This window comes from Hydra vulgaris, chromosome 14, assembly GCF_038396675.1.
Source record: "Hydra vulgaris chromosome 14, alternate assembly HydraT2T_AEP".
Classification (NCBI taxonomy): domain Eukaryota; kingdom Metazoa; phylum Cnidaria; class Hydrozoa; order Anthoathecata; family Hydridae; genus Hydra; species Hydra vulgaris.
The window spans coordinates 43,125,965-43,137,500 of NC_088933.1; the positions used below are offsets into that span (position 1 = coordinate 43,125,965).

General features: G+C 24.2%; 1 long non-coding RNA gene across 2 annotated transcripts; it reads right to left on the bottom strand.

The window, feature by feature from the left end:
• Positions 1-3,527: 3,527 nt before the first annotated feature.
• On the bottom strand, positions 3,528-9,102 carry LOC136091162 (uncharacterized). 2 transcript variants are annotated; one of them, XR_010643746.1, is made up of 4 exons: positions 8,896-9,102; positions 8,553-8,621; positions 8,283-8,412; positions 3,528-3,615 (listed from the first exon to the last, which is right to left on the bottom strand). It is a non-coding gene; the product is annotated as an uncharacterized LOC136091162 (long non-coding RNA). The 2 variants fall into 2 exon arrangements; XR_010643747.1 differs by lacking the exon at positions 8,553-8,621.
• Positions 9,103-11,536: the final 2,434 nt, after the last annotated feature.

Sequence of the window (11,536 nt, forward strand, 5' to 3'; positions counted from 1 at the left end):
TTGCTATTTTGGAAAAAATTCTTTGAAAAGTAAGAAGGAACAAGTCCAAGTTTATATTTGAGCATAAATAACAAATTTTGGAATATATTGATTTGATATACATTTAATGCTTTCAAATTTTTTAAAAGTGGCTCAGCATGCGAGAGTCTATCATTAATAAAAACTATTCTTGCAGCATATTTTTGTTTTCGATATAGTGTGGTTAGTTTGGATCTATGAATGCTCACCCATGCAACATTAGCGCATATGTAGTAGCTTTGTATAAACGAGAAGTATAGAAACTTTAAATTATCAGGAGACAGTATAGAACTAGCTTTGTAGAGGATACCAATGTTTTTTGATATTTTGGTATTTAATATATGTGATTTCCATGAGGTGTTCTCATCAATAAGTATTCCTAGAAACTTAGTTGCTTGGGTTCTCTCTATTTCTTTAGTATCTATATTTAGCGAAGGTAAATCGGGTGGTATTTTTTAAAGGTTAGAATGAAAAAGAATGTATTTGGTTTTTTCTGTGTTTAACGATAATTTGTTAGATTTTAACCAACTGTTTATTTTTTCAAGTTCAGTATTTGTAGCTTCATAAAGTTCTGTAATTGATGAGGATGCATAAAATAAATTGGTGTCTTCCGCAAACATTATGAAATCTAATTTACTTGAGGCTTTAGGAAGATTGTTTATGTATATTAAAAACAAAAGAGGTGCAAGAGAGGAACCTTGGGGGACACCGCATTTTATTTTGAGTAATTTTGAAAATTTTTTTCCATGAACAATAACGCATTGTTTTCTGTCTAGTAGAAAATTTTTGAACCAGTTTAGTGCAACACCTTTTATCCCATATTTTTCCATTTTCCTAATTAAGATAGCGTGATCTACCGTGTCAAATGCCTTAGATAAATCAACAAAGACTCCAAGGACGTATTTTTTGTTTTCAAAGGAGTCATTTATATTATTTATAAGATCAAGAATTGCGTGTTCGGTTGAATGTTGCTTTTGGAAGCCAAACTGTTTTTCATTTTGGATTTTGTTATTTGTTAGATATTTATACAGTTTATTGTATATTACTCTCTCCAAAAGTTTTGAAAATACAGGTAGCACTGAGATAGGTCTGTAGTTATTTAGTGTAAATGCATCACCGGTTTTTAATATTGGTATTACCTTAGCTATTTTTAATTTATTCGGTACGGATCCTGTAATAATTGAAGATTTAAAAATTTCATGGATTGGTTGTTTTATCTCCGGAAACACATTTACAACTATATAGCTACAAATGTCGTCTATCCCAGGGGCCTTATTCGTCTTAAGCGAGTTTTTTGCAATTTCTAGTTCTTCATGGTTTAGTTCAGCGAAAATATTTAAACAGAAATGTTGGTTTGTGACATAGGTTTCGAAGGAGATATCAGGGCATTGAATTTTTGAAGCCATATTAGAGCCTATGTTTGCAAAAAAGCTATTGAAGTTTTCAACGATAGAAGTTTTGTCGATATATTCAGTTTCGTTAGCGATAATTTTACATAAATTATTTGATTAAGTATAGTTTTTACCTATTATTTCTTTCAATATCTGCCAGGTTTTTTTAATATCACTTTTGCTTTTTTGTACTTGTTTTGAATAATATACTTTTTTTGAATTTTTTCTAATTTTTTCAAACAGATTTTTGTATTCTTTGTATGTAGTTAAGTTAGTTTCGTTTCTATTTTTTAAATATTTGATATAGAGCTTTTGCTTTATTTTTGATGATTTTCTAATCCCCTTAGTTATCCATGGGCAGTTTAGATACTTTAGCTTTATTTCTTTCTCTTCAACAGGAAAATGTTTATTGTAGTGATCTAGATATTTACAAATAAATATTTACAAATAAATTGTATGCGGAATTTGTGTGTCCAAGGATACATTCTTGATACACTTTATCCCAATTTACTACCGATAGCGAGTCTTTAAAATTTTTAATAGAGAACTGATTAATTTTTTTTATATATACTTTAGTTTTAGGATTGTTATAGGTTCTTAAATCTTGAGATAATAAAAAATAAATAGGAAAATGGTCTGATAAATCAGTTTTGATAATTCCTGTTTTTAAAGAAGTTTCGAGAAATGTATTTGTTAATATATTGTCTATTGCAGAGACGGAGGTTGGGGTTATCCGAGTAGGTTTGTTAATGATTGGAAGGATACATAATTGAAACAGATTATCAAAAAAAAGTTTAGTAATCGCGTTTTCTTTGTAGTTTAGACTGTTAATATTTAAATCTCCTATAAAGAAAATATTTTTTCCCTAGTCATTTATTTTAAGAAAGATTTCATTTAAAAAATTTGAAAATTTAGTTATATCACCTTCTGGAGGTCTATAGCAAGCGGAAATTATAATATTTTTTGATTTATTACCCGTTATCTCAATAGTAAAGACTTCGCTATCCGTGTCTGAGATGGAGAGGTCTGGTCTTACTTTAAACACTTGATTATCTCGGATATACGTTGCGATCCCTCCTCCCCTTTTGTTTGTTTTTCTTTCAATAGATATTAGTTTATAATTTGGAATTAAAAAATTTGTGATCGTTTGAAATAATTCATCAGAACACCACGTTTCAGTTATGCAAATCATACTGAATGAGTAGTTGCAATCTATTAGAAAGTGTTTTAGTTTATCAAAATTCTTATTTACACTTCTTATATTTATGTGTATTGCAGTAAAATTATTTTTTAAAGTTTCGAGTTCAGTTTTAAAAGTTTCTATTTCAAAGTATTTCGAATCAAAATTATTTCTGTGAAAAATTTGCGAATCAGACTCCTAAAAATCACTTAGTAAAATATTATTATCAGTTTCGAAGACGTTGCAACGCAGCGTCTCAAAATCTTTTGTTTTCGTTAGTCGTTGTGTAAAGTGCGGTAAATTAAAACGTCCTAGTCCAGCAAACATGTCAGCGTTGAATCAACGTTGAAAACCGGTCGCAAAAGATGTTGCGGAAACGTTGACAAAGTAATCGATTTTGCAAAGATATGTAACGCTGTTTAATAGACGTTGATTAAACGTTATTGCGTAACGTTGAAAAAACGTTACTAAATGACGTTACAAAAGCGTCGCAACTAAACGTTGAAAAAGCGTTACATAAAAAGCGTTGAATAAACGTCGCAACTTAGCGTTGAAAAAACGTTACCTAAAAACCGTTGCATAAACGCTGTTAAAGTAGTCTATTTTGCAAGGATTTGTAACGTTGTTAGTAAAACGTCGATTTAACGTGACTCAAAAACGTCGAGTAAAGGTTGAAATATAACGTTGAATCAACGCTTAAATGCGCTGTATAAAATATCGCAAAATATTATTAAACGTATTTACACGTGGCTATAATATATATTGAATTGACAAATAAAACTAAATTGTAAGTTGAACTCTGCCCTCGCAATATTTCCAAAATCAATTTTTAATACAAACAGTAATATACAATGACAAATATAAAAAAGCTTAACATAAACAATTTATTGATATATATATAAAAATATAAATATTTTCTTTAAAATTTATGTGTGTAAGTGTTTGCATATATATTTATGCAATATATAAAAATACAATTAACAGGATATCGTATCGATAGGCCAGGATATCATTGAGATACAGAATCTAAATCAAAAAATCAAAACTTGTACCATTAGTAGTCTGAAGGCAAATGTAAAAAAAAAATGCTATTAAATTAGTATAATTATTATTAAACTTAAAAAATAAAAATATATATATATATACATATATATATATATATATATATATATATATATATATATATATATATATATAAAATATATATATATATATATATATATATATATATATATATACATATATATATATAAATATATATATATATAAATATATATATATATATATATATATATATATATATATATATATATATATATATATATATATATATATATATATATACATACATATATATATATATATAACTTATTTATATATATAATTTATAATTATAGGTTCAGGTATCACTCCATTGACTAGTTTTTAACTATATGAGTGACACCTAACCTCATTTATATGAGTTTATAAATATTATTGTAAATTTTCATATTTTATGGTTAAATAAATGGATCATTATTATTATAACGTCTGTTCACAAAAAATCCGGACTGATTTCAAATGTACACAAATTGTTCGAAATTTCGAATTTTCGATTCGAAATTTTTAAATTTAATCGGTCAACAACAACAGTTTCATTTTGTGGCAAAATTGAGTTTAAATAATTAATTCAAATAAACATGGAGCATCTAAAAGAGAACGATGTTAGAAATGTGATTGGAAATTTTTATAAACAAAACATAAACAGTGGAAAGAAATTTACAGTGGATCATTTTAAGAAAATGGGAATCGCTAAATCTACAATTTATGACATAATTAAAAGGTCTGAAAATAATTTGCCAATGAATAGAAAAATCGGTTGCGGCAGAAAACCTTTTCAAATTACACCAGAAAAGAGAGAGTCCATGATTGCAAGAGCAGAAGAGAGAATCGGGATTTCGCAAAGAAAATTGGCACTAAAATATAAGATAAGCGTTTCATACGTAAATAGATTATTAAGTATGCATGGACTAAAGTATACTAAAAGAAAAAATGCACCAAAAACAACAGAAAAGCAAGAAATTAAACAAAAGAAAAACTTATTAAAACTATCAAAAACTTTTTTCAAGCCATCAAATGAGTTTGAAATCATCATGGACGATGAATCTTATTTCTGTGTAAATGGTGCAAATTGTTCACAAAACTCTGGCTACTATACAAAGGAAAGTTCTCAAACTGATCCTAACATTAAACTCAACTTCGAAAAAAAGTTTGACGAAAAAGTTCTCGTTTGGATTACAATCAGTCGTTTTGGTTATTCATCGCCTCATTTTGCTGTAAAAAACTGTGCACTGGATGCAAAAACTTATTCTAAAGAATGTATTACAAAAAGACTTCTTCAATTTATAAATTCCAAGCTTCAAAACATGAAAATTTTATTTTGGCCTGACGGAGCGAGATGTCATTATGCAAAACACACATTAGAAACTTACAACACTTTAGGTATTAACTTTGTCGACGCTAAAGATAACCCCCCAAATGTACCGCAGTTAAGGCCAATTGAAAATTTTTTGGCACATTTAAAAGCAAAAGTTTATGGAAATGGATTTACTGCGAAAAATCTTGACCACCTTAAGAATAGAATTTGATTAAAGTTGAAAGAGTTTGATCCAGACTACTTTTTCAACCCAATGGATTCATTCAAAACTAAAGTTCGAAAAGCCGCTGATTTAGGACCACTTTCGGTTATAAAATAGTTAACAATGTCCAGTCACTCATTTTAGTTAAAATTTATATATATATACATATTTATTTATTTATTATACAGTAAACTCCGGGTTATACGAAATGGCACTTATTAAAATTGTCTGCTTATTCAAAGCAATTTTTATTTCCTCTGAATTTTCTTTAACAAACTCATGCAAATGCTGTTATGCAGAAATGCAGTTATTCGAACCTGCAGTTGTTTAAAATTTCAGTTATTCGAAACAATTTTTGCTTCCCTTAAAGATAAAAAAACACATTTAAGGACCAAAAATAAATAAAAAATGGACTATATCTTCAATGAATTGTAAAATATTTATTATTTTACAAGGATAAAACTGAAGTAGCACCAAATTCCAAGGGTCTTTTTCTTTTATACTTTCTACTTTTATTAAAATTTGAAAGAAACTTAAAGTAGGTCATTTTAAAGAGCATATTCAGTTATTAGAGTTTCAGGTTATTCGAAATAAATTCTTATACCCCTTGGAGGTTCGAACAACCGGAAATTTACTATATATATATATATATATATATATATATATATATATATATATATATATATATACACAAAATTATATAATTTTGTATATATATATATATATATACAAAATTATATAATTTTGTATATATATATATATACAAAATTATATATATTTTAACAACTTTAAAAAGTATTCTACACAATAGAGTGCTCAATGTTCTTAAAAGAACAGAGCAATTATATTAGTACAAAATTATATAAAAATTATATAATTTTGTATATATAAATTTGTATATATTGTATATATTTTGTATGTATATTTAGTGACTTTCTACTACTAATATACAAAATTATATATATATATATATATATATATATATATATATATATATATATATATATATATATAGATATATATATATATATATATATACACAAAATTATATAATTTTGTATATATATATATATATATATATATATAAATATATATATATATACAAAATTATATAATTTTGTATATATATATATATATACAAAATTATATAATTTTGTATATATATATACAAAATTATATAAAATTGTATTTATATATATGTATATATATATATATATATACAAAATTATAAAATTTTGTATATATATATATATATATATATATATATATATATATTTATACAAATTTATATAATTTTGTATATATATATATATATATATATATATATATATATATATATATATATATATATATATATATATATATATATATATATATATATATATATATATATATATATATACAATATTATTTACGTCAGAATCTATATAACTGCAAAAGTTTTCAGTTTTTTTTTAAATTTGATTCCAGAGAGAAAAAAAAAACATTTATAACTCTTTTTAACTCAATGCAAAAGTAACTCTATTAAATGAACTTTGCTAACTTACAGTTTTTCTGTCTAAAATAAATGTGACAAAAGTAAGAAACATCTACATTTTTATTATGAAATATAATGCTTTGTCAATAACTATTTACTTAAAAGTATTAACATCAAAAACATTTTGTTAAAGTTATTAACAATAAGCATTTTAAACTATAATTTTTGGAATTTATTTTTAAAAAAAGTTAAAATAATAATAATGGTTTATCATCAAAATTATTCATTGGACATCAGATCTTGGGTCACTTTTGATCGAAAAAAGGGCTTAACCTACAAGCAATGTGATGAAAAATATCAAATATCAGTAAGTGGTGTTAGGAAGATGTGTATAAAGTATGAAACAACTGGTTCTGCTGAAAATCAGAAAAGACTTGGTCGCCCCATTAAGACTTCAACAATAACCAATATCCTAATTGCACTGATAAAAAAAAAAATTCAACAATAACCTAAAAAAAATTCAACAATAAAATAAGGCAGATTGTTGAAAATCTTAAATTAAATGTTTCCTATCGAACTGTACAGAGAAGACTTAATTTAAGTGGTTTAATAATTTAGGTGGTTTAAATAAACCTTCTCTAGAAAAGTAAACCCCTCATTAGTCGTATAAGCAAAGAAAAACTTTTAGCATTTGCAAAACTCCATATTAACAAGTGTGAGGCATTGTGGAACTTAGTGTTATGGACTGATAAGAATAAATGTCAAATACTTGGCTTAAAAACGACAAAGAGTTTGGCACAGACGTTGTGATGCACTCTTAGATAGAAATCTTACAAAAACAGTCTAGCATGGAGGTGGTTCGCCTATGGCTCGGGGATGTTTTGATTCAAATAGTGTGGGATGTTGAAAAACTGGTGAATGTTGAATGAATAATGACAGGGAAGTTGTATGTTAATTGGCTTTCAAAAAATTTATGTCAATACGTTTAAGAATTGATCGCAAATTTTTTTTTCACCATGACAACGACCCTAAACACACATGCCAAGCGACACAACAGTTCCTAAAAAAAAAGTAAAGCTAACATCCTTAAATGGCCGCCACAAAGTCCAGACCTTAACCCCGTTAAAAATATATATGGGCAATTTTGAAATCTAAAATAAGTGTAAAATAGCTCATTTCATTTAAAAGAGTTACTTTTACAATGATTTAAAAAAAATTATAAATTTTTTTTTTCTTGATTACAATCAAATTTTTGAAGTTATGTAGATTCCATTGTAAACAATTTTTTTTTTATTGTTAGAGTTCTAAATTTATTAAAAATATTAATGCTATACATGTATATATATATATAAATATAAATATATATATATATATATATATATAAATATATATATACACATATATATATACATATATATACATATATATATATATATATATATATATATATATATATATATATATATATATATATATATATATATACATATATATATATATATATATATATATATATATCTATGTATACATATATACACGTATATACATATATATATATATATACACGTATATGCATAAATTAACTAAATTAAACTTACTTGAATAGTTGTAACTATAAACCATCAATTTAAATCATATAATGTACTTTGTTCATAAGATGGAAACCAGTTAAAACCATATCATTCCTCTATCTTTGATCCACCAGAACTTTACTAAATAAACTTACACCTAAAATCAAATTATCACATGTCAAAAAAATTTGAACAGTATTATTAAAATCAGTTATGACTAATAATTAATATTAAGTTTTATATATTCTTCACCATAAAAAAAGTTAAATGCAAAGAGAAATACAATCATTCACTGACATAACTACTTTCGTTCTTTTTTGGAGTCCTCTGTAGTCGTAAAATTAAATCCTTCGCCTATTTCTTTATCTAATAATAGATACTTTTAAGTAATTATTTAGTAAAACAAATATAAACAAAAATGTAAAAACTAAAATGTAGACCCAATGCAAACAAATTACAATATATATCTAGCAATCATAATGCAATAAACAGAATCAAAATTTTACTTATCCCAAAATAAAAATAAGACTTATTAGATGTTTATTTGATATAGTACTTCACCATTAATATAAAACTATAACAGTTTTTTTATTCATATAAAACAATTAAAATAGCAATGAGTACTGTAAAATTTAATGACCTCCAGTAACTTTAAATCTTTTTACTCTAAGCGTGGTCCATGAATAATCAATTGGAAAACTATTATAGGCAGCTTTCATTGCATGAACACCAGTTGACAAAAATAACCAACCATCTTCTACCCAACAACATAGAGCAACTGCCTCTGCTTCAATGTGTTTTTAAAATAAACAACTTAAGCCCAAGATTGTGAAGTCATTGTAATAGATCATCTAAAAAAAAGGAATCAATTGTTTTATTTACATATATATTTAAATATATATAATTATATATATATATATCTATATATACGTATGTTTTTATTATATATATATATATATATTAATATATATATATACATTTAGAAACAAAAATATATGTTCATATGTATATATATATATACATATATATGTATATATATATATATATATATATATATATATATATATATATATATATATATATATATATATATATATATATATATATATATATATTCATATACACACATATATATACATATATATATATATATATATATATATATATATATATATATATATATATATATATATATATATATATATATATATATATATATATAATGTATGTATATATATGTATATATACATATATATATAAATATATATATATATATATATATATATATATATATATACTATTATAAACAAAAATATATGTTTATATGTATATATATATATAAGTATATATTATATATACATATATATATATATAAAATACATATACACACACACACACATATATATATATATATATATATATATATATAAATATATATATATATATATATATATATATATATATATATATATATATATATATTCATAATTACATGCATTAATACATAATATTAAAATAAATAAAAATACATATTAAAGGTATGTGATAAATAATAAATGTTAGAATTATATATACAACACTAACTCTAAAATTAGGGCTACAAATATAAACATTATATAAACATATATAAAATGTATATATTTCTTTTATATATATTCATAAATTTACCCATATATATATGCATAAATACATATTATTAAAATAAATAAAAATATATGATAAAGAATAAATGTTAGAATTAAATATACAACACCAACTCTATAATTAGGACATAATACTTTTCCTATTAAAATTAGAAGTTTTTCAAAAAAATAGAAATAAAGTTTCATATCCAAACGTGTTTTTATATAAAAAAAACTTAATAATGCATACTTTCATTATTAGTCGAAGATTTTATTCTGACTATTTGCTTGATAATTAGGGTAAGGTGCTTAAAGTTTTTCAAATAAATAAAAAAATTAGTCTGTGAACAGACAAAATTTAGTCTGACTTATTATGTTGTATTAATTTTGATATTACTTAAAACATCTGAATCTTATTAAAATTAAGTGCTAATTGCAACTTAGAAATATTATATTTAATACAACTTTGCAAATTATTAAAATGGTCATTTTAAAATAAATAAATCATCAACAAAAATAACCTGAACAAACCGAATATACTCTGAGATTTACGTATATTATATACAATTTGATGCAAAATCTAAAAGTTTTAAATTAGCCGCAAAAAAAAGAAGATATTAAACATAACTTTATCAAAATATTTTTTTTATACCATCTGCATGCATTCTATTAAGTTTTCATTGCCTTTTCTTTACGGCAAATTATTTTTGTAATGGCTAGTTAATGAGACAATATTTTTCAATGTGTCACTTCCTCAACGTTGTCAAAACAACGTTTAATAAACGTTGGCAAAATAACACTTTTTCAACGTTTTTTAACTACCACATTTTCAACGTTGGTATATGTAACGTTGAATAAGCGTTGTTTCATAAATAGCTTAAATACGTTGAAAAAGCAGCTAATGTCTAACGTTGATAAACCTTCAACTTTGCGACGTATTTACAGTGATTATTTGCGTACTTTTATTTAACGTCGAATAAACGGGGTTTTTTGAGAAAATAATATAAGTTGATATTTATACGCTTATTCAACGTTGAAAATGTGACGTTTAAAAAGCGGTTTATTTTTAACGTTGATGAAGCATAGATTTTGAATCGTCTTTAAAATGGCTTTTTGCGTAAGTTGATTCCACGTTGAATAAACGTCTGTTTTTGAGAAGCTAAATTACGTTACAATTTCAACGCTTATTCAACGTTTAAATTTACCGCGATTTAGTATACAATAACAAACATTGATTCAACGTTGAAAGCGCGTTGTTTTTGTGACTGCCCAGCAAACATGTCAGCGTTGAATCAACGTTGAAAACCGGTCGCAGCGTAGAAAAAGCGTTACAGTCACAAAAACAACGCGCTTTCAATGTTTAATCAATATTTCTAAGTTACAATTAGCACTTAATTTTAATAAGATTCAGATGTTTTAAGTAATATCAAAATTAATACAACATAATAAGTCAGACTAAATTTAGTCTGTTCACAGACTAATTTTTTTATTTATTTGAAAAACTTTAAGCACCTTACCCTAATTATCAAGCAAATAGTCAGAATAAAATCTTCGACCAATAATGAAAGTATGCATTATTAAGTTTTTTTTTTATATAAAAACACGTTTGGATAAGAAACTTTATTTCCATTTTTTTGAAAAACTTCTAATTTTAATAGG